The sequence below is a fragment of the Petromyzon marinus genome (assembly GCF_048934315.1).
Source record: "Petromyzon marinus isolate PM22_M1 ecotype Great Lakes invasive population chromosome 84 unlocalized genomic scaffold, UKy_Petmar_22M1.pri1.0 chr84_unloc.3, whole genome shotgun sequence".
NCBI lineage: Eukaryota > Metazoa > Chordata > Hyperoartia > Petromyzontiformes > Petromyzontidae > Petromyzon > Petromyzon marinus.
In genome coordinates, this window is record NW_027422640.1 from 1,668,697 (window position 1) to 1,692,893 (window position 24,197).

The following is a 24,197-nucleotide window of genomic DNA, read 5'->3' on the forward strand; positions in this document are numbered from 1 at the left end:
GTGCGGGGGCAGTATTTCTGTGAGGAGGATGCTCCCCTCCCTGGCATTCGTCACGACGCCCCTGGACACGGCCTTTTTGAGCCTGAACGATCCCTTGTGACGTCAGTTCTCTATATGGTTTAGGCCGACTCGGATTAACCACCCATCTCTGGCGTCCCATTTGGATGCGAACACTTTGCGGGCAGAGGATTTTAACAATTCCACTGGGCTTTGCAAAGGATGGTGTAGTTTGGCGGATTTTCTAACCCGGACCTCAGGACAGTGTAACCAGGCCCGATCAACCTGTTCAAAGGGTACAGGCGTCTCCGTTCTTTTCCGCAACCGTTTGTTTGCTATTTGCGATCTGCCTGACTCTGCTATCGCGGCTTCACGAGCTTCACAGAGCTTTTTTAGTGACAGTCTGAGGGAGGTTGGCGACGACACAACTTTAGCAGGGAAAGCCACCAATTGGTCCTCAATAGGTGGCTCAGGGTCTCTCCCATACATCAAAAAGAAGGGGAAGAGACCGGCCGATGAATGTGGCACTCTACAATATGCCCCTAGGACCCCTGGGATGTGCAAGTCTCAGTCCATCTGATCACCATTTACAACATGGCACAACATTGCGGACAGCGTGCGGTTAAGCCTATCTACTTGTCCATCACACTGCAGGTGGTACGGTGGCGTTCGAATTTTCTTAGTACCCACGATATTACAAACCTCTCGCAACAGATTAGTAGAAAAATTCTGACCCTGGCCTGTTAGACGTTTCTCAGTGGGGCCCTTGTCCAATACATAGCCATGGAGAAAGGCTTCTGCTATTATTGCAGCCGTTTGGTCATGTATTGGCCATGCAACGAGCCAGTGTGTGCAATACTCTATCCCCTCGAGCAAATATTTTTTATCCTTGCTGTTTTAGGAAATGCACCCAGGATATCCAACGTTACTAGTTCGTTTACCCTCACCACTGCGATCGACTGCAGTGGAGGCTGTATAGGATGGGGAGCAGGTTTCCTTTTTGCACACTCCTGACAATGATTACCCGCTCGCGTACATCTTTTGACATCACTGGCCAAAAATATCGAGCCTGCAGTGTGAGCAATGTGTTTCGGTGGCCCAAGTGCATTTGTTGTTTGGCGTGCACTTCTAGTAGCAACTGTTTTTGCAAGGGTTTTTGCACCAAAAGGCAACAACGCTGCATCTTCATGTCCCACCTCATCAGGAGTCCTCGCCATGGGATGAATGGCTCCCCCTTTTGACCAGTTTGAGCACATTCAGCTGCCTGTGCAGCCAATGACTAGAATTTCATCCTATTTTTGCAATCGGATTCATTCGGTCCTTATCAGCCCAAGATCATGATCTGCGGGTGATACATCATTTTCTATCGTTGCTGTGTTTATTTACATCACCTGTCTCGGCGAGTCAGGGAGGGTCGGTTTACACCATGCTGCTCCTGTCGCTGCTGCTACGACCGATCTCACTAACTTTTTCCACTTAGCCCGAGATGTTGGCCCAATTTTCCCTGTTGTTTCACTCCAGGTCGATGTGATCGAGTGGTGTGCTAGTGATGTTGGTGATGAGGGTTTTGGAAATGAGGTGCACGTGTGATCTGGCTGGGTGTACAGGCGACACGCCTGGGTGTTTCTTGGTTGTCTCGGGATGACTTCCCCTCGGCAACCTCTCGCGATGTGGCCCGGCCTCCCGCAGTGGTAGCAGTATATCACCGCATGGTCCTGGATTCCTCCGTGGTTGTGCCATGGTCGCTGATGCTGTAGTTGACACCTTGAATCGTTGAACCCCTAGATGGCAACAGCCATCTCTTCCAAGGTCGCCTGCAGATCACCCTCCATGCTGGGTATTGCGGCGGTCCCTGTTGTTGCTGTCCCTGTTGGCTCCGTTGGTCCTCCTGCTCCTCCATTCTCCATCACCCTTGTCACATGGGCTGCTACTTCACATGGTGCCCTGGGATCTGTGTGTGCCCAGAGGCATTTAGCAAACTACATTGAAGTTTGCTCCCTCTCTGGCACAATCGGCAATGTAATGCCACTTTGATAGAGAAGAGTTTGTAGCCGCTCCACCACTAGCACGTTTCAGGTCGTCATGTCCATCGTTGAAAATGCCACATCTGCAACCGCTTGCAAGGTACTTCTATAAGCCATCAGTGGCTCGCTCTCTCCTCTTCTCCAGGCCGAACATTGCTGCCTTGTGCTGGACGCAGGACAGAAAACATCGGCCATCCCTTGACAACCGTGTTGGGTTGTGGCAGGTTGATTTTCCGGGATCATAAAGAAGGCCAATAGTGCTCTGTCATCCAACACCGTAGGCAGCAATCGTAGCACTTAGTCGTCAATCAATCGGCTGACTCTGACAGCTGCTTCAAATCTTTTGATGAATGCAATCCAATCGCCTCCCGTATTTTTCTGCATGGTGGTTAAGGTCTGTTGAACAGCTTCTAGTTGTGGTTGAGTCATTTGATTGGTTCCCGCCTGCTGCTCGACGGGGGGAAGCGATGGCTGCTGCCCTATGGCGCTTTCTCCTCGCCATTGCGGTCCATGGTGGAGATGGATCTGGCTTAAGCCGTGCACTACCTGTTCCTTCCTTTTCTCTTTTCTTCATCATCGAAATTATCAGTCGATCCACCACTGAGGTAAGGTGGTCCAACCTGTCCAACAGCTGCCGCCAATTTTCTTTGTTCGGCGATGCTGGTTCTTGGGTCTTTGGTGGAGCATCCACTTCCATCGGGAACTGCCAACGGGGTCCGGCTCTCACTCCCGCCATTTGCCGAGTCTCAAAAACCCGGAGCGCTTAGGGTTGATGACTCGTCCTCTGCAGGAGCTCTTCGGCGGGTCTTCCTTCTTGAACTTGTAGACTGTATCCCACCACTGCAACCAGAAGCTTCTTTGCAGGTTCCATTTTTGAGAAGAGAGTGCAACTCACACGCTTCACAAGGGTATGGCTATCTGCAGCCCCAGTGTTTTCCACTACATTCATCTCGAACAGTCTTTCTTAATGGTTTCCACCATGTAGATATCCAACAGTCAGCCCCGATGTCAGCCACCTGCAGTCGTCCTTCATTCTCCGAGCTAGCGCCCCAATTGTGGGCCTCGCTCCCCCTTTTCTACCTACTCAGCCTCGCCCTGGCAGCTTCCAGCAGTTTTCCCTGGTACATTCTTCCAGCAGACTCAACTGTCTTCTACTTCCTTTCTCTTAGATGGCAAAGGTTATAGTGGTGTCAGTGTTGATGGGTGGAAACAGGTGCAGGGTACTGTACGAGGGAAGGTTCATGTGAGTCGTACTTTTGCGTTGTAAATACGTTATCGTCAAATAAATCATCTAGAAAATCTAACCTGCGAAGGAGCTTCTTTAAACACGTGAGTGTTAGACTGCATATTTCCATTTTACCAGTGGGTCAATGAGGAAAGCGGATGGTGAGTAAGGTAGTGAGTGATGGGATGAGTAGGTCATTGGTGAGATTGTGAAATAGTGCATGAGTGATGTTGGCACAGTGAATGATCAGGTGATTGCCTGGGTTATCAGGTCAATATATGACTCGTGAGGAAGGAGAGGACGTATTTATGTGAGTCATAAAGTAAGGGAAGTGGGTGAGTTCATAATGGAGTGAGTAAGTAGTAATTTATTTATTTAAAACAGGCGAAAACTAAAGAGACTAGGATGATTCTCATTTGCAAGAGAGACCTGGATCACCAAAATAACAAAAGCTAAATAAAAACACAGAGTTACTGTAATGAAAAGCATATATAAACAATAGAAAAACAACTGCTGTGTCTCATGGGAAATCGATATAATGGAGTTAAGGGATGATAGAATATGTGAGTAATGTGCGACATGGATGTCCTCTGGCCCCAACACGACTTAACATATTTCTTTGACTACTTAGTAATGAGACGATTTCCATGGATGTACCAGGAGAATTTATATTGGGTATAGATATAATGGGAGGCTGATCGATGCACGAGTCCGGTCATGGTATGGCTCTCTATTGTTAAACCATATTATGAATGCGGATGATCTGGTGATTACTGCCCACTCTAAGGAGGAGTTGGAGACACTCCATCTAAACACGGAACATGCTACTAAAATATGGGCCGTTACCATAAGCCCCACCAAAACAAATCACCTCCCTGGGTATTTACATCATCAAAATGTTCCCCTCCCTCAATTCCCCATGTATTTTGAGGGAGTTGTGGAGACAGTGGAGATATTTCCATACTTGGGCAGTGTGCTGATGACCAACTCTGTTTTGGGAGCCGAGGTCTCACTTCGATTCATTCGAGCGGCATTATATTTTCATCAGCTGCGTAACATTGTATGGAAGCTACCTGATCTGTTACTCCATACAAACCTTCATGTCTTCTGGACCACAGTTATGCCTTCCCTTATTTCTCTCTATAGGATTATCTGCAATGGTTTGAAACATTCGGTCTAGCCTGCCTACGATCTATCCAGGGTTTAACCAGACTGGACTGTGTGAGGAGGCCAAAATATCCTGAAATATCTGGACAAAGGCTCATCAGCGGGCCCTTCCGACAAGTCAGGCTCCATTGGCTGGGTCATGAAGTCTATATGCACTGTCACCGCATCCCCAAGCAGCTTCAATTTGGGCAGATAGATCATGCTAAACAGGCGCGGCATGGGCTACAGAAGAGATGGACTGATGTGGTACAGAAGGATGTGGAGCTGATTGAACTTGCTGATGACTGGTAGCAGCAGTGTCGCGATAGGCCTATGTGGAGGAGGTTCATCAAAGACTCTACTGGGGAGGTGGAGGCAGTTGCCCTCCAGCAATAGTGTAGTGCAGCGGAGCGACACTCATAACAATGAGCAGAGCGTTATACGACTGAAACATTGAAAGTTGGCACAGTGGGGAGCACGGCTTTGGCATCTGCCCGTCATCACCTTAAGTCAACCCATGGTACCTGTGTCTATTCATGACTTCCTGCCAGCAAGCCTTCGACACTTCAAGTGACCTCAAAATGCACCAAGCACCGCACAAGCGCTGTGGTGATGTTACTGCCACTTAGGGGCAAACGGCGATTATTGTCTTTTTGTTGTGCGTGTGTGCACGGACGCATATACCCCTGTGAGTGTGTGTGTGGAGAGAGATAGTGCAATGGTGAACACTGTCTACCATCCCACCGATCCCAGTTCGATTCCCACTCACGACCAACACCTTTAACGATTATATTAATGGTTGCTGGGCTTTCCGTCGATCAACTCAGCCTCAAATAAGTGCCTGGTGTGGTGTGTAAATATCACCACTGGGGAGACAAAGGCAGCCGGGCGTGGTGCTGTCCACGCACCCCCTCGTGCGACATTCCAGCCTTCATAGGCGCTGCTGACTAACAGCACTTGCCCCAATATTCTGGTTAGGCTATTCGGGGGATGACTGCCGCTGTTGTGTGTGTGTGTGCTTGCGGGCGTTCACCCCCAACCCCCCCGTGTGCCGTTATGGGGACTCATTATGCCCCCTCTCGACAAACGGGCCCACATCCAGACTCAAGGTAAGTGACAAAAAAACATATTTTTTTCTATTTACGTAACTTTATTTTTTGTTTACCATACAGTATTTATTACAGTATTATTTGCAAATGTATAATATTCCGTGTTATGACTTTAACAATGCTTCCAATTTTTTGTTAAACCGTAATACATTTTACAACACTTCCAGTATGTGAATTTAAATACAGTACACTATTTTATTCAGACTTATGAACTGTTCGACTTACTAACGATTCTCTGTAATGGAATCCAAAAGTTGTACTATTCATTAACAACACCTCCCATTGGTATGGTTGACTACATGTGATGCAAAATAAGTTAAACATAGATAAATATATATTGTACAACTTTCCCCAACAGTGTGTTGAGGCTACATGGGGGACCTTTGTGTTTGTGCTTGTGATTGTATTGTGGAGGCCTTCTTAGGTGCTGCTCCTTGCTAATAGCACTTGCCCCAATAGTCTCTTGATTCTATACGGGGAACGTTTGTCTTTGTGAATAATGTTTTAATTGGGGCGGTGTCATTTTCAAAATTGCCCCAATGTTTTTAAATGGTCGACTTGCGTTTCAGCCATTTTCGGACCCAATTAATACATCTCTTCATTTCTTGAGCTTGGTGGCGGTGGTGGCAGCTGTGGCAGCGGCGGTGGCAGTGGCGTTGGTGGTGGTGGCATCTTTATAAATTTGAGACCTGGCGCATTTCAGCTCTTTCAGCTGTCTACTGAGATGCCGGCACTCTTTGCGCATCTTCTCTTCGCCGTGCCACTTTTCCTCGTGACGCGCCAGCTTCCCGCGCAGCCTAAACTGCTTCTGCCCTCTCTGTGGATTCAGGAAGTTCAACTCCCTCAGGTGGATGCGCAGCGACCTACGGAGACCTTCCTTTTTACAGCGCAGCGACATTTGCCGCTGTGCTGCATTGCAGTCTCGGAGAAAATCCGCACGGAGAGACGCACGCTCGCAGCAAGGCACTCTCGTGGACTCCAGCTCCAACTGGTGCTCTTTAAGCTGTTGAACCAGGCCCCTGTTCTCTCTCTGGAGAGTCTCTCGGTTATCCATCAACTCCTCCTGCTGCTGCTGTAGCTTCAGATGGGGCGTCTTGTTCTTCTGACAGAGCTCCACATTCTGCTGGCCCATCATCTCCCTTTGCAGCGTCGTGGTCTCGCGGTGAAAGTCTGAGATGGAAAGCGTAAAACGAAGATAAATGAAGATCCCCATCCCAAGCAGGGCCAAGAGCAGAACGCCAACGATCAGCAGCGCCATGCTCAGCTAGTGTTGACGGCACGCGGGACAGAAGCAAGTGTGAGACACGTGACGAAGGAGCGTTATTTATATTAACGTAATTACCGGATGTGACGTACACTTTGACGTAACAGTCATCCCTGCCCACTTATTGTCAATCATTGCCAACCACGTGACTCCACGGCCCCGCCCCTAATCGCGCAGCTCCTCCCCCATACTCTTCTTCCGCCTGCCCCACGTGACGCGAAGCGAGCCAATCACGCGAGAGGCGGCGCGCGGTCGGCCCCGCGACCGCTTCCCGCCATTCTTGCAATGGGCGGCGGGGGCGCGCAGGGTGGGGGGGGCGGTGGGGGCGGGGCCGAGTTCACTCCACGTCGCGAGCGGGAGGAGAGACGAAGGGGAGGGGCCAGGAGGGACGAGGGGGAGGGGCCAGGAGGGACGAGGGGGAGGGGCCAGGAGAGACGAGGGGGAGGGGCCAGGAGGGACGAGGGGGAGGGGCCAGGAGGGACGAGGGGGAGGGGTCAGGAGCGGGAGGGGGGGAGCCGTGGCGCCGCTCTTGGGCCGCGAGGCCTCCGCCTGGGCGCGCGGCGCTATGCGGAGACCGCGACAGCAGCAGCAGCAGGAGGTGGTGGTGGTGTTTGTGGTTGTAGGCACGGGAGAGGTGGTGGTGGTGTTTGTGGTTGTAGGCACGGGAGAGGTGGTGGTGGTGTTTGTGGTTGTAGGCACGGGAGAGGTGGTGGTGGTGTTTGTGGTTGTAGGCACGGGAGAGGTGGTGGTGGTGTTTGTGGTTGTAGGCACGGGAGAGGTGGTCACGGACAGGCGGTGAGTGCCGGGTGATGGAGGGGGGGGTGAGGGAGTGGATTTCAGGGTGAGTGAGTTAATGAGGAGAATTAATAGGTGAGGAGGGTGAGTGAGTTGAAGGGTGAGGTGAGTGAGTGGGTGAGTGATGAGTTCACGACAGGGAGATTGGGGCTGAGTGAGTGAACGCAGCGCACGGTAAAGATCCCCTGAGAGCATTCGCAAGAGTTGGACATTGAGTGCCGCTGTCAGGGTCCACACGCAAATTACTCACTTGGCATGATATACAAATTAACCATTGTAAACGATAACTTTAAAAAAAGTCCGCTATTAGTCAGAGCTAATGCGATGTGCGTTCAGCATATTTGTAGCACGTTATAACCAACGTCAACATCGTAATTTAGAGGAACCATTAGTCCACACGTGTCACTTGCTAATAGTCCCCGGGTCAATCACAACTTTGCCGTGCGTGCAGGCTTTGTCTCTGGCTGCTCGCTAGGGCTGCGATGCCTTTCCATGCCACAAGATGACGTTCATTGCTCCTTCCACACCGCGACAATATTTACTGCAGTGTTCTATAACGCGGTAGTTGCGTTGCTGAATAACACCGCGTTGTGTAAATTCCCTCATTACAATGACTAATACAGGGTAAAGCACAGTCCGTGATAACAGCGTGAGATGCGTGTGTCGGCTGAACAAAGACTGAGGCGCGTGGGGAGCATCAGGAAGCATCCAGCAGCATCCCAATGCCTCGTGTGACGCTGTGCCCAGGCAGCCGTACAACCGCACATTCCTACTCGCGCGACGTGGTTCTGTTAACTCAATCGCGTTATATCCACTTAGCATCCGCGTTATAAAACGTGTTCCCTAATACATTCATCGTGCCATATCCAAATGGCGTTATGAAAACACGCGTTGAGGCAGAACGAACTCTATAAACTATTTTTATTTTACCAGGTGAGACCCACTGAGCTATGTGGCTGTTTTCCAGAAGCGACCTTTCCACAAATGATAGATCAGCTAAATGGCTAATCACGTTAGAAATGTGTAGCACCAGCCACAAATACTCTAGACATGGGATCCCATTTGACAGGGTCAGTGTCTACTTAGATTCACTCACTCTGCCTATTGTCATGCGGCGTGCGCAGCTGCGTCGTGACTCTTGGTAGAGTGCTGTCTTTGAGCCAGAGAGCTTTACAACCGTGTGCAGTGGTTAATTTGCTTAACAGCTTTACACCGAACTCCTTGCTTGTGTTAAAACATGTTTGCGACTTTGCTGGTCGAGAACTATGCAGATTTAGATTTATAGTAACATGTACTTGGTGTGAGATGAACTTCCAAACAATTTCCTTTGCTCAACATCTTGGAATTAATGTATTTTTAAATGGTCAGCTTAAGTGATTCCGTGATGTTTATGTAACTTGGCCATTAAGAATATCTATTGAGCACAATTATTTCAGTATTATTTGTCATAAGTAAACTTTAAACTGAACCCATATGTGATATTATATTGCCTGATTTTTTTTTTAATGTAGTCTACATGCTCTTCTGGGGATATTACCCCACATTTACCATTCATTGATGTTCCCTTTGACATTGGTAATTGGCATTGTCACACCATAGTAATTCATGGGCAATTGTGTAATTCTCTCTGTGTATATCTCTCTCTGCATCTGTCTGTGTGGGTATCTCTCTGCCGGTGTGTTTTTCTCTATATGCATCTCTCGTGTGTCTCTTTGTGTGTGCCTCTGTGTGTGGATGTCTCTCGGTGTCTGTGTCTCTCTTTCCTTTTCCACGATGTGGTGTTGTATTTACATGCAAATTCTACCTCTAGCCCCGCCCACTTACCCTTGGGCTGAGCTTATCTCAAGCCAATATAACTTCGTGTTTCAGCAGCTTTCTCGCTATATTTTTTCACCTGATGATGGTTGCTTGTGTTGCGATCGAAACGTCGTGATCTATTATCTTTTCTACCTACGTGACTTTACCAAAAGAACCAAAGAGTATTGTGATTGTAATTTTGATAGTGATCGTTGTGGTGGAGGTGGTGATATTGATGGTGGTGTTAACAATAGTGGTGATTTTTGTGGTTGTAATGGTGGTATTGATGGTGGTAATGGTGGTTGACTATTACCCCTCTCGTGTCCTTACTTCCACTACCAGGTTTAAGAATCTGCTGGTAACTGTGCTGGAGGTGGACGTCGGATATCTGTGCGGTCTGGAGCGGTGAACAATAGACTTCTGCAGCTCAACCAGGTGGACGCACTGGGCAGGGAGCAAGATGGAGACCCATTTACTCCCACAGAGAGCCATAGACTCACTCACAGAGTACATTCACACAGAGAGCCAAAGTCTCACTGACACAGAGCCATAGGCTCACTCACATGGAGACACATAGACTCACTCAAACAGAGAAGCATTGATTAACCCACACAGAGAACCATTGATTCACCCACACAGAGAACCATTGAGTCACTCGCACAGACTCACACAGAGAGACATAGACTCACTCACGCAGAGGACTATATGCAGTACATCCTCGTCTTTTATGTAATGTGTTTCGCTTAGCGCACACCACACCCACTATAACTCGATTAGCACATGACGGACTGCTCTTATGAGTGGTGTGGGTGTTGGCAGCGTTGTTCTGTATTGCTGGGAGCTGATGCTGTACCGGTGCGCACTGTGTTACGTGGCGTGTCATCCTCTTCCTTAGCCTTTGTTCCAGCATCTGTGTGTAGTGTCATCTCACTCACTCCCTTATAGTTTTCACTCATCATATCTCCCTTTCATGTCCTTTGTATGTATATTGATAAATGTAACACAATTTTTTATTATTATTTGGCTGCTATGAATTTCCACGTCATAAGCTACTTCATTCATCTATCATTTGTGGCCAGTTCGCTTCTGAAATAGAAGCTAATAGCTTAGAGGGCTTTACTAGGTAAGATAAAAAAATAGTTTTTTTGTGATTTGCTTACCTTTCCTATACTTTTCACTTCGATTGTGTTTTTGCATCGTTTGTTCTTGTAACTTTCTGTACCACCCCAACTGGAAATCTGTGAAAAAGGGCTTTTTAGATTCCTCCAGTATAAATAAAGATTATAATATAGATCTTCTACATATACACAACACATTTAAAATAAACATAGAAAACAGTGTACTGTACTCTCAATTAAAAATAATAATAAAAGTTATATTGTGCTAAAACGGAGCCTCCCCCTTTACCGTTTTTCCTTGTAGAAAAGTTTTCTGCTTGACGTAAAATAGCTTTAAGCAGCAATTTTCGACAACGCAACCCCCGCGTTAAGCAAGGATATGTTGTACTCACTTACACAGAGAGACATAGACTCAAACTTGATTTGGCACTTTCGTGACTGCAGGAATTACTCTTTGGTTATTTCGGTAAAGTCACGTAGACATAGACTCGCACAGAAAGCCATAAACTCACTCGAACAGAGAGACTTGGAGTCAATCACACAGAGCCATCGACTCATTCAAACACAGATGATGATAACAGATACCCATGAACTCACATTGAGACCCATGGACTCACACTGAGACCAGTAAACTTACCAGACCCGTAGACTCACAGAGATGCATAGACTTACAGAGAGGTATAGACTTACACAGAGACCCATAGACTTACAGAGAGGTAAAGACTTACACAGGGACCCATAGACTGGTGAGCGAAATTTGAACTCGGATCACCAGATTTGTAGCACAGCACATTCGCCGATACACTACCGTTCACCTTACACACTCACACACGCACTCAGATGCTCACTCATTCACGCAACCAGACGCTCACTTACACATTCAATCAATTACTCACACACTCGCGTTTTATTGCATGTAGCAATATCTTCAGGAGCTAAATGTCAATTATTGAGGTCTGTTAAGATAAGCGAGTGTGTGGGTGTGTGGATGACATAGCAATAGTGGGTGAGTAGGTGAGTGAAGAGGTGAGCTCAGTAGCATGTTGCAGGTCTCGCCCAGCGTTTTCCAATCAAAGATTAAACAGATGAATGAGTGGTGGGATTTTTGTTATTGTTTTCAGGTGAGCAGCACCATGTTAACACAAATATCTGTATTACACCTTCATCCATGTAATAGCTGTGTCCATCTTACACCTCCATTTTCTTAGAAGCCTCTGGATTTGACATAGGGCATCTTTTTCTGTGTGTGTGTGTCTGTGTGACCCAGTCCTGGACCTTCCCTCGGTCGACTCACCCGCTAAAGAGTACCTGGTGCAGTGTCTTTAATAAACATCAGCAATTGGGAGAGACAAAGGTGGCCGCGTGCATGGTGTTGGCCACATCACATCCCCACAACGGATTTTTGCGAACCATCGAACAAAGACAGTCGCTGCATCGCACTTTCAGAAGCGCTTCTGCGGCCATCTCGAACGCTCTTCCTTCTGATATTAGAAGCCACTGGAGCTGTGCACTTTTACATCTAGATTGAAAACTCATTTCTTTAGAACTACTTTTTGTGCTTACTTTGTTGCCCTTCCCCTGCACCTCCGATTAGCACGGTTGGCTACGTACCGTGCAAAAGAAGTTCAACATACAAAATACATACCACCCCCTCGTGTGTTCCACAGCACAAGGCTCCACAACTTGCCCTAACATGTCTATTGAGGCTACTTTGGTGACCTGTGTGTGTGCATAATTAATTTTCATTATTTTATTAAATGGCCTTCATCAACAAAGGACACGAGTCCATTGAGGGACGGGGACAGCGTGGGACCCTTCGTGGAGCCGATTCTCGCAATGGCGGAGGAAGAGTTGGAGGGATGCAGCAGAGGAGGGGGTGGCACCGCACGATGTTCGTGCTGAGAGTGAACGTGGCACTGGGGGGAGGCTCTGGAGTTGGGCCTCTTCAGGGCGACTGGCGATAGAGTGGAGAAGTCGAGGTGAGAGTGACTCGGGGAATGGGGGTGAGGTGAGTGGAGGGGTGACTCGGGGAGTGAGATTAGTGGAGGGGTGACTAGGGGATTGGACTTGCACCTGATTATGCACGAATGTGAGTGGACTGCCCATGCATTCATCATCATTATGGGCATCATCACCAGTGGTAAATCCACTGTTTGATGAAGGCCTCCCCAAACCAACGTCACTTCTCGTGACGCCTGCGCTGTGACAATCGGCCCCAGCACCTCCTGTGCATGAGCTTCCCACCTCCTCCTCCCCTCCAAGTTACTCTTGATCATCAGCCATCGTCACTTCCAGAAACGTTTTCATCTGCGTGTTGCTCTTTCCTTCTCATCATGGTCAACATGAGGAGGGATCTTACCTCTGTGTATGTTCTCTCATCTGCGCGTTCCTCTGTCTTGGTGTAATTTCGAGCACGCGTCTCTGCATGCTTCTCTGCGCAGGGTTTGTTCTGTACGTGTTTTTTGAGCTGGTGGCCGCGTCTGAACCGTGTCGTACCCGTCAGGATGCCACTCAATACAAAACAAATGGAAGGAGTGAAATTATGTTGGGACCACAGCCTTGTCTCAATTCTTCACCCCTGGTGTACAAGTCAGCAGCTGGGACCATCACTGCTATCCATTAATATGTACGGGCTGCTAAGGATTCTCTTCATCTCTGGGTCTCTACCTCTAAATGTTGACTCTGAGTATTGACCGCAGTGCATTTCTCAGCTCTATCGAGTACCCGGTAAGATCGAGAAACTCTCAGCTCACACGGTGGCTTCGGGTGATCAGCCAATGAATACATCAGGATGTGCACCCTCATGAATAACAAACGTGCATTGCGGAAGGTGCCGACTGACTGCCATGCTGCATACTGCTGTATAAATAACCCACCCACACATGCACAAGCCTGTGTGGGTATGCGTATTATCCGGTAATTGTATAGTGTTTCGCGTATTGCGCGATGAACTTGGCAACACCAGTACCGATGAACTAAAGTGGTTTTGGGCTAACCCGAGGTCGACTCAGCCTCCAATGAGTACCTGGTGCGGTGTGTAAACATCACTACTCGGGAGATAAAGGCGGCCAGGCATGGTGCTGGCCACCCTCCCCATTGTGTACCATGCTGGCTTTCATAGTTGCTCGCTAAAAGCACTTGCCTCAAGAGGCCGTTGAGGTTATACAGACAACCTTTGTGTTTGTGTTTAATGTTTTAATTGGTGGCGGTGTAATTTTAAATGTAAATTTTTTTCATGGCCGACTTGCACTTTGGCCACTTCCAGACCCAACAAATAAATCTGTTCCTTTTCTTGGTGGCGGTGGTGACGGTGGTGGCGGTGGTGGCTTTGGTGTATATTTATAGAGTGCCTTCTCTCTTGACATAACAAGCACAAGGCGGTGACAGAATGGAATGATTTAGATGGCAGGGGTGTACAAAGTTTGAGGAATAAGTGACAGCGATAGACAGCAATGGGATCGGAGAAGAGTAGGGACGAGAAGGAGTGGAGGCTTAAGGGGAGAGAAGAGGTAGAGAATGGGCAATGGAGAAGAGGTGAGGCTTTAAGGGAGGAATGGAAGAAGGTTAAGTAGATGGACCATAAATGAGGTTTGGCACAAAGAAGAGGGACAGAGACAGAAGATTGGGAACAAAGAGGACGAGAGAGGACATGGAAGGAGATGAAAGAGGCAAAATTATGTAGGGCAAGTCCATGGAGAGGTTTAAAGACCAGCGACAGGTATTTTAAAAGACAGTGGTAGTGAACGAGAAGCCATTGGAGTTGAAGGAGGAGAGGCAAAGTGTGAGAATTAAAGGGGAGATTGAAAATAACTCGTGCAGAATATTTTTTTATTTGGTGGAGGGGAATGAGGGCAGATGTGGGGAAATCAAGAAGAAAATTACATTTGTAATTAGAGGTAGCTCTGTTATATCAACTTCTGTGGGTGACTGTCTAATACATATGTGGTTCATAAAGCAGTGCGCCAACCACAAATAACTCTGTCCGCGTGTGATTTTTTTCTCACAAAGGATTTCAACTGCACGGCAGTGCGTACAGCTATAGACCCCTAAGTCGTATGCGCTGTGCAACTTTTAGGCCTTGTAAATATTCCCACACACATCTTCTTAATGCGATGTTTTTTTCAATTTTAGAGGATTATCATCGTTAAAATGTTTACTCAGGCACGTGTATATGCATAAACACGATTTGATCAAGACTTGGCACACTAGACTTTCGCGACTACAAAGTAGAGCAGTAATGCATGGTGCTGTTTTTGTTTTATTTTAATTACTTGGATTCGCTCGGGGAGGGTACATGCGGAGTGTTTTTGTATCTGAACGTGTAAACGTGACTTTACCGTAAAAAAACAAGTATACTATTTTCACTGATACCATTGTGAAATCTATTGTTTCCAGCCTGCATAATTTATATTTGTTGTGATTGGTTTTCTCATCATTTACAGATTTGATTACTGTTACCTTTAGACAACTGTCTATGGAGTCACCATAGTGTAAAGGTCATCTCCATATATGGGGCTGCCAGAGGCATATGGCAAGAGAAAGTATTGATTACCGTCCTGCACTAATGAGTCCTAATTAGACGAAACCGGTCCACAGTTGTCTTTGTCTCACTGCTGCCTGTTGCTGGGACGGCCACGTGTTCTCAACGCTTTGAGTCTGTGGTCTAAACCAGGGGTCCCCAACCCCCGGGCCGCGGACCGATACCGGTCCGTGGCCTGTTAGGAACCGGGCCGCACAGCAGGAGGCGAGCGGTGGGTGAGCGAGTGAAGCTTCATCTGTATTTACAGCCGCTCCCCATCGCTTGCATTACCGTCTGAGATTCGCCTCCTGTCAGATCAGCGGCGGCATTAGATTCTCATAGGAGCGCGAACCCTACTGTCAACTGCGCATGCCAGGGATCTAGGTTGCGCGCTCCTTATGAGAAGTCGGAATCCGTAACTTATTATAGTCTGCGCGTGGCCTGCCCATTATTGTATTTACCACTTCCGTCCACGCCTCTCTCCCGCACTGCGCACTTGTCTCAGTCACAGTTTTGGTATAAAGCCCACAAGCTAACCCTCGCCAAAATGAGCAAAAAACAAACGTCGCTGGAGAGCTTCTTTGAAAAGGGGGAAAGGCCCAATGATGACCCCCCCTCCAGTCCGTAAAAAAATGTCTTCCACGAAACCGGTCCCTGGTGCCAAAAAGGTTGGGGACCGCCGGTCTAAACGACAACTTGGTCACAAATTCAGTTTTTCTGAGCTGTTGGTCTAGATAAGTTGGAGAGCGTGGGTGCATGCATGCTGCACACCTATGTATGGTTTTTCATCTAAGATGACTCCCTGTCCCTTCAAATGCCGTGAATCCTACACGTGGAGGGTGATGGTGGTAACGATGGTGTGGGTGGTGACGTTGGTGACAGTGGTAACGATGGTGAAAGTGGTGACGGTGGTGGTAACAATGGTGTGGGTGGTGATGATAGTGACGATGGTGACGATAGTCACGGTGGTGACGATAGTCACGGTGGTGACGATGGTGACGGTGGTGATGGTGGTGACGGTGGTGACAGGGCTGACACTGGGACGCCTGCACGGCGCGACTGCCTCTCAAGGGCAAAGCTGGGCCACGTGGTTTGCGAGAAATGCAATCCCCTTTGCACTTCTAAAGGGCACCCCCAGTGGCAACTTTTTTTGCACAATAAGAAGGCGACTCAGCATTTCACCTGCAAGCGGCTTTGCTCTGCACGTAGGGGTGCTGATTGCTCGATGTAAAATACAATTGAGTAATGTCCGATTATCACGGTTGGCTAAGCACGGTGCAACAGAAGGTCGACATACATACAAGGATCTTATTGCAGCCTCGTAATTTAATAACACACTGATCCACATTCTCGCATTTAGCCACAAACACACGCGCAGTTGAGCACACCCACAGCTAGACGATAACGCGTGCGTCTCTCGAGTTATCTGCTGTCATCTGGCTCTCGTGATCGCCGGCCTTGCCTCGCCACAGCTGCTGTGGAGTCGCCTTTGTGCAGAATATAAATTACAACGTAGAAACGCATACAGCCCCTGTCTACTGATCTATTTTATCATCTGTAAAACAAGTAATCCTGATTTGTTTACAGATGTTTTACTAGCTAAAAGTCTATTCTCCCAAGAGCGGGTGAGTGAGCAGATGGGTGTGGGTGGGTGAGCGGATGAATGTGTGGGTGGGTGAGCGGATGAATGTGTGGATGGGTGAGCGGGTGAATGTGTGGATGGATGGGTGGGTGAGCAGGTGGGTGTGGGTGGGTGGTGAGTGGGTGGGTGGTGAGTGGGTGGATGAATGAATGGGTGGGTGGTGAGTGGTTGGGTTGGATGTGTGAGTGAGTGGGTGAGCGAATGGGTGAGTGGGTGGGTGGTTGAGCAGGTGGCAGGGGTGGGAGTGGGTGGGTGAGTGAGCAGGTGGGTGGTTGAGCACTTGGGTTGGTGAGCGGGTATGGTTGGTGAGTGGGTGGGCGGGTGGGCAGGAGGGTGGTGAGTGAGTGGGTAAGCGATTGGGTGAGTGGATGGGTGGGTAAGCAAGATGGTGGGTGTGTGAGTAGGTGAATGAGCGAGTGAGCGGGTGGGTGGACGAGCGGGTGGGTGAGTGAGCAGGTGGCGGGTGTGTGAGTAAGCGGGTGGGTGAGTGGGTGGGTGGGTAAGCAGATGGCAGGTGTGTGAGTGCGTGAGTGAGCGGGTGAGCGGGTGAGTGGGTGGGTGAGTGGGTGGGTAGGTGAGCGGGTGGGTTGGTGAGTGGATGGGCAGGTGAGTAGGTGGTTGGTGAGTGTGTGAATGAAGGAATGGGTGGATGGTGAGTGAGTGGTTGAGAGCGTGGGTGGACGAGTTGGTGGACGAGTGAGTGGTGAGCAAATCGGCGAGCGAGTTGGTGAACCGGTGGTGAGTGGGTGAGCGAGCAAGCGGGTAGGTGTATGAGTGGTGGATGGGTTAGGAGGTGAGCGGCTGGGTGAGCGAGTGGGTGAGCAGGCGGTTGAGTGGGTGGGTGGTGAAGGGGTAGGTGAATTACTGGATGGTGAATGGGTAACTGGCTGGTGGGAGGGTGAGTGAGTGGGTGAGCGGGTGGGCGAGTTGTGAGCGAGTGGCAGCGCTGCTCGTGAAGCTGTGAGTCTGTGTGAGTCTCTGTTTAAGCCTCCGTGTCTCTGTGCGAGTCTGTGAATCATGAGGTGAGTTTATTTGCGAGTCTTAGCGTGCGTCTTTGTGCGAGTTCACGAGTCTCCGTGTCTCTCAGGACCCCCTGGATGCGTTGAGGCAGCTCTGATCGCGTAACTGTGAATCTCTCAAGGCGGAGTTCTCCAGTGGAGAGACTCGCGTCTTGTCCTGGACTCGCACCCAGGAGTCCTTCGCCCAGGAGCTCCTGGATCTGCCCCACTGCCAGGACCACTGCGTGCATCTCCACGGCAACGGCCGTAGCAATCGCGGCAACCAACATCACCGCGATGGTCACCGTAGAGACCGCCATGATTATAGCAACTTCCATCGCCATAGCAGCAACCACCATCACCACAGTAATCACCGTAGTTACCACCATCACTGTCAGCAACCATAGCGTAGCAACCACAATCAGTCTAGCAACAACCACCATCACCACAGCCACCAATATGGCAACGACAACACAGCAATCACCATCAACATAGTTGCAATCACAGCATAGAAACCACATTCACTCTAGCAGCAAACCACCATCACCACAGCAATCATCGTAGTAACCACCGTCACCAAAGCAACCACCATAACTGGAACCCAATAGGAATGAGTCATTATGTTGATGTTGACGATGATGTTTTTGTTGCTGCAAGTTGCAAATCAACTTGTTTCCAAAGTCCGTGTCTCCGCGATCTCTCTCCCTGCTATACTAAGGTTTTTAATTTTTGCCCCCCTGATTCTGCTGAAGATTTCCTCTTCATACTTCCTCGTCTCTTTGTTCTCGAGTGCCTCCTCCTCTTCTCATTGCGTTCTGGATGTCCGTTTTAGTTTTAGTCGTAGGTTGCATAGTACCAACCACTGAGGCATGGACAGTCCTAAACATGGGATTGGAAACTGCAAAACAGGGAGTGGCTCTTCTTTTGAATAAAACAATGAATGCGGTGTGGGAAGCTGCGAATCTCAAGTAACGGTGGGCTCACCTCCCCATTATCGGGAGTCAGGTAATGGTGGCCTGGTCACAGGAAGATGCGCTTGAGAGTCTTCCACTCTGGTGGTGGGTGTCCATCTCGGACCCCATTAAAACCGACAGTGGCCTGGTTTCAGCCAGCTGATGAAAGTTGTAATAAATAATTTCATCATCACTTGCAGTTGGGGTTGGCATCGCCCCCCTCTCCTACTTATGCCCATCCATCCTTGGTTTAACCAGGCTGGATTGTGAGCTCACATCACGTGAGCTCTTCCGACGGGCAATGCTTGAGTTGACTGGGTCATCTAGCCAACATACCCAGCCACCACATGCTCAAGTAGCTTATGTTGGGGCAGATAGAGGGTTATAAACGGACATCACACAGGCTGGAAAAGAGATGGACTGATGCAGTAAAGGAGAATGTGGAGCCGAGTGTATTTGCTGAAGACGGCGCTCAGGGGAGAGCTGCATTTTGGGGACATGGGTGTTACGATATAAGAAATAGGCTGAGCCATTGTCCCAAAGAGCACTTGACTCTAGAGCCTGTATGGCTATTAGGGGTTCTTTGTCTTAGCTTTTTGTGTGGAGGAGAGGGAAAGAGTGCTCCTAGCATAGAGAGAGAGAGAGAATTACAAATATAATGATAACAATGTTGTCCATCTATCTACGAAAACATCACCGGCATCCCAAGACTAATTTTTTAAGAAATTCCTGCCCTGGGACGGCTGACCATTTCCATGAAACAGGTGTTTGGCTTTGTGTGGGAGGGAACCAGAGTACCGGGAGAAACTCCACGTTGCACATGAGAGGATAACACTCACAGTTCTGCAACAGATGGAATTCACAGACCCGCTTGCTGTACTGTTGGATAAAGGCCTTCCTACATATTATCTGTAGTAATGCTTTCTTGCTATATTTCACCATTACGCCCATTATGGGTTGGTGAAGCGAGGGGGGCAGGACCGATTCTTCTGTCACTCGACTGATTTCAGGCCATGGGTTTCTAGTGCCGGTGCTCTAAGCACTGCAGCTGCTCCACCCGATATTCCTGTGCAACGTTGCACGTAAGATATTCTATCGCAATGGATTTTCCAGATGAAATATTTTCTGAAATGAAAAATGCAATGCAGGAAAAATAGAAAAACTGCCACGACACGGTGGGCAGGTGTGAGATAGAATGGATTAAAATGATCACGACTGAACACCCATCCCGAGCACACCGTAGTGGTGTTCACTTCATCTGGTGGCGAGATGTTAACGAACACCTTGTGAAAGGCCCAAGGCAGATCCCTGGGTTTGATCTTCCAAGAAGCTCATGGTCCACCCTAAACCGCATCCACTGCACAAACCATGGCAGATGCAGATACCTGATGCACAAATGGAAAATTAAAAACTCTCCAGTGTTCAACTGTGGTCATCCAGAACAGACCAATCAACATACAATGAAGCAATGTCCGATCCACATGACAATGACACACTGCGCTACTCTTGACGTGGTTATCTGGCTTGACCACCTGAATGTGAAATTGTAGTTGTTACTCTGCATCTACATCAGCCATCTGAAAACAGAAGACAAAATGATAGGGGAGGGAGAGGTAGAGAATGGGAAATGGAGAAGCGGTGAGGCTTTAAGAGAGGAACAGAATGAGGTTAAGGAGGGGGACTACTTAATGTGCTGGGGAAGATTATTCCAGTGTAGGTGTGCAGGGAGAAGATTTGGACGCAGGGAGATGGAGGAACAGAGAATATTGGGAACAGAGGACGAGAGGGGACATGGAAGGAGATGAGAGGCAAGAGAAGGTGGGGCAAGGCCATAGAGAGATTTGAAGATGAGCATCAGACATTTGAAAAGACAATGGTCGTGAACGGGAAGCCAGTAAAGTTGATGGAGGAGAGGCAAAGTGTGAGAATAAATGGGAGATTGAAAATAACTTGTGGGAAGTCTTTTTTATTTGTTGGAGGGGAGTGAGGGCTGATGCAGGGAGACCAAGACGACGAGAATTGGTGGTCCAGACGGTTAAAAATGAGAAAATGAACTAGCAGTGGGATAATAGTGGGAGGTATTAGTGATATAGTGGACGTGGCAAGTTATTAATTTGGCGGATCTAAATGGTAGTGGGCTGGGTTAGTGGTGGAGTGGGGGCTACGACTGGAGTGGGCAAGGCTAGTGGTGAAGTGGGTTGGACTAATTGAGGAAGTGGGCGGGCCTCGTCGCGGAGTGTGCGGGTCTAGTCGGGAATGGGCATCTCTAGTGGTAGAGTGGCCGGGGCTAGTGGGGGAGTGGCTCTGTGTACGAGTCTGGACGTTTTCGTGAGTCTGTAGCTTTGAGTTGATATACGAGCCTCTTTGTGAGTGTGTTTGTCGAAGCGAGACTGTCTGTGTGCCTCTGTGCGAGTCTATACACATGGCCTGGCACAAGCGTCGTGGTGATGTAACCGCCACTTAGTGGCGAATGGCGGTTGTTATTGAGTCTATGCAACCCTGTACGTCTAGCTCAGTGCGAGTACATTTCGCTGTTTGTCTTTTTGTATCAACATGCGTCTTTATATATCAATGTGAGTCTGTGGATCTCTGTGAGTTTATGGGTCTGTCTGAAACTGAGTGTCAGTGGAAGGCATTTGACTGGTAAGCCCTGTGATATCCACTTTTGTGGGCCACTTTCTAACACAAATGCTTGCACTGCATCATGAGATATCCAAACAGATTATATTATTAGTCTCGTGACACCATTAGTAGGTCGATGAAAGTATTGGGTACAATATCAAAAATATGCAATAATATTGAAACCTTTAAATGGCAACGCCGCATGAGTAACCAGGAGAGTCCTCTTGTGAGTTACACCGAGTTTGTATTCTCCAGCACGTAGTCCATGCGAGAAGTTTGAATGCTTGACAAGCAAGAGAAGGAAGTGGAGTGAGCCATATGGAAATTTACTAAACCACCTGCACCAAAAGCTCAATGCGCTGAAACTGAGAGCGCAGGAGTGGGGGTCACTGGGAGTCTCTTCTCTGTTTCCGTGTTTCATCATCACCACCTACAGTCACGGCTACCCCCAGACACAAATACAACACAAATCCCCCATATACAGTACACACACACAAGGAAACCATACACAGATCCCTCATGTAGTCTACACAGGCTGTTGGGGAAAGTGCAGTTAGTGAGCACCTATTCAGGCTGACATGGCACACGAGGGTGTGGTGTGGCCAGTGCCATGCTCGGCCACCTTTGTCTCCGCACTGCTGATGTTTACACACTGCGATGGGTACTCGGTTAAGGCTGAATATACAAATACAAATCTACACCTAATAGCAGAATCTGAATCTTTATATTGGAGTAATCCAATGAGTGGAGTCAAGACAGGACAGGAAGTTACAACAACCAATATAAATACACGATAAGAGTGCAAACTATAGTAAAGGTGAACAAATCACTTAAAAATATGGAAACAAAATAAACTCTGTTTTATCATACCAGGTAAGGCCCAGAGCTATTATCTTGTTTTTCAGAAGCGACCTGGCCACATATAATAGCTCGAGGAAGTGGATTACCACTTGAAAATTTATAGTAGCAAAATAATCTAAACGGATGTTTCTAAATGTGGAGGGAAAAACTGGAGGACCCAGAGAAAATCTCCATGTGTCCACGGAGAGAACTTGAACACTCCACATGTACAGCAGGTATCAGGGTCGGACCCCCAAACTCCTGCATACCAGCCGAGGAAGATAGCATCACACCACCGTGGCGTCACTTAATAATACATAATAGCATGCAAGTTCAAATTACATCAGATCCCAAGCTTTGGAAAGGCAGTAAAACAACAGCAATACACATTTCCAGACCACACCGAGACAATGACAGTCTCCCAATAAAATTGTACATTTAAATTTAATTATTGGTACATTTTCTGGGTTCTTTCGGTAAAGTCACGTAGAATGGAAATAAAAAAATAAAGATACAACAATAAAATAAAATTCTCCCTCAACGTTTCGGCCACAACACAAGTAGCCTTCTTCAGGTGAAGAAACAGAACTGTCGGGACAACAGCGCTTCAATGAACACTGCTAAGCTTGGCAGCGTCTTTAGGAAAACTACCCATATGGATGCTTACTTAAAACCGGATTCCCACCACCATCCATCCCAGAAGAATTCCCTCATCAAGACTCTATACCATAGTGCCCAATGCATTTCCGACCAGGAACACATTGCCAGTGAACTCGAGCACGTACACCAAGCTCTCAAGGCTAATGGTTACTCCGACTACACAATCCACAAAGCCATCACTCCAACCAAGAAGAAGGATCCTCTTGAGGAGCCATTCAAAACCATGACCTTACCCTACATTGCGGGGGTCACAAAAAAGATCTCCAAAATCCTGAATAAACACAAGATCCAGGTCCGATTCAACACAGTACATAAAATCCGTGATCTGGTTCCGTCTGTAAAAGATGTGGTTCCAGACATACAGTACCCGGGCGTCTACAAACTAAGTTGCCTCTGTGGTAGCAGCTACATTGGAGAAACCAAACGACATATCTCGGACCGCATCCGTAAACATAAAGCAGACTTGAAGCACAGTAGGCCGAATACCTCAGCCGTGGGAGATCACTGTTATAATTCAGTGGGCTCACATGACATTGACTTCTCCAAGACGGAGGTTCTCTGCAAGCCATCCGGCTACCATGAGAGATTCGTTCATGAGGCCATCCACATATACAAACACAGACAATTTCAACCGAGAAGATGGATTTTGGCTTTGTAACCATTGGAAAGACGTTATAAACCATTTCGGTTCTTGATTGATTGTATTTTACGGTGACTTTCAGACTGCAGTCCATTCGCTGGCACTGCCTCTTAGTACCTTTCACACGACGGTCAATGGTATGGTTTTTAGCATGTTGTATAATAATAAATAGTATAACAGTGTAATGTTTAACATAATTCATAAGGCAATATATAGGATCATAATTGTATAGTGAATATACAGCAGTGTTGTATAGAGTAGGGTTGGTAGAATAATACATAGTGTAATATTACAAGTCTAATATTTTATAGTCTAAAGTATAGGGTAGTGTATAGTAATGCATTGTATAATTCAATGGTGGGGTTTGTCTATGGCAGTGTATATTACGATGTATATTCGTGTAATATATAAAAAAAAGTTTAATTGGAGGCATATCAATATAATGCATAATGTTAGAGCTTACATTGGGCTGTATATACGATATTATACAATGTAGTTTAGATTGGAAGGTTGTAATGTATAGTAGTCTAGTTTATAGCATAGTTGTAATGCAACACAGGATAGAGCAGCGCATCATGGCTGTTTCTCTTTCTCCCCCCTCCTCCGTTCCGAGCATAGATGGACTCGTCCGACTGAACAAAGCTTGTCGCTTTCCGTGGTGCTAACATTGAAAATAAACCGCTACTTTTTTCGGCATAGAATTGTAATGTATAGTAACTCATTGCTAGTAGCTCAGCTGATTGGATAGTATATTCAGTTTATTGATAATGTTGATGTATACTCTTTAGTTATATTTGGTAAAGTCACGTAGGTAAAAATAAAATAACAAAAATCACGACGTTTTGGCC

The 24,197-nt window shown here is 47.7% G+C and overlaps 2 long non-coding RNA genes across 2 annotated transcripts in view; both read left to right on the forward strand.

Moving 5' to 3' along the window:
• The window catches only part of LOC142908446 (uncharacterized), a 313,842-nt gene that overhangs the window by 170,261 nt on the left and 119,384 nt on the right, over positions 1–24,197 (forward strand). The gene's annotated exons all lie outside the window — the stretch shown is intronic.
• Positions 7,274–14,451, forward strand: LOC142908445 (uncharacterized). Its single transcript, XR_012931769.1, has 3 exons — positions 7,274–7,363; positions 9,700–9,792; positions 11,743–14,451. It is a non-coding gene; the product is annotated as an uncharacterized LOC142908445 (long non-coding RNA).